The sequence below is a fragment of the Camelina sativa genome, chromosome 3, assembly GCF_000633955.1.
Source record: "Camelina sativa cultivar DH55 chromosome 3, Cs, whole genome shotgun sequence".
Taxonomy (NCBI): domain Eukaryota; kingdom Viridiplantae; phylum Streptophyta; class Magnoliopsida; order Brassicales; family Brassicaceae; genus Camelina; species Camelina sativa.
In genome coordinates this window covers 21,627,675-21,628,499 of record NC_025687.1, presented here as the reverse complement: position 1 = coordinate 21,628,499, position 825 = coordinate 21,627,675, and positions in this window count along the sequence as shown.

Here is an 825-nt window from a genome sequence, read left to right as displayed (position 1 = left end):
ATACGTAAAACATCGGTTTCAGAGGCAGATTGGTAACGATTTTTATTTTTTTGATTATAGAGATTTTGATTTTAATATTTTAACCGATGAGAATTTGACTACAAAAATTTTAATTATTAAAATATAATTGGTACTAACAACCTTAAAGCCGTAACTATAAGTTTATAACTATTTTTAAGTGATTTTCCAAAAATAGAATGTAATGATGTTTAAAAAAATATATTGATTAATTGTAAACAACTAGTCAATCTAAAATTTTGCTAACAAACCAAATATACATTTGAACAATAAATTAAAAATAGTATAATACAATTAGTCAATATGATATTTTGCTAACAATAACATTTTCTGTTTTTTTTTTGTAGTGATTGATTCTTGATCGATTATTATGAAAAATAATAATAGTGTTTTTAGTTGTTCTGATTTGTTTTGTTTTTTATCTAGTAGTTGTATAATTTTGTGCAGTCAAAAATCCATTAAACACTAACCAATCCATTTTTTGAAAAGTTGCTCTCTACATATTAAAGTAGTTTTTGGAATAATTCTAGTTCTATAAACTCTCTTACACCATCATTAATGATTATGATGAAAATAAATTAATTATTAGTGAAATAAATCTTATAAGAAAGGAAGAACAATGAGCATAATTAATTCATAAAAGTAAAATATGTAAAAATTATATATAAACTTGTAGAAAATTTAAAATATAAAGACAACATGTAGATTTATTTGCGTGTTTTTTAGACTTTAAAAGAAAAAACAAAGAGAAAAAAATGGCATGGCTATCAAAGCTTTAAAGAAAATAAAAGTAGAAATACATCTTTT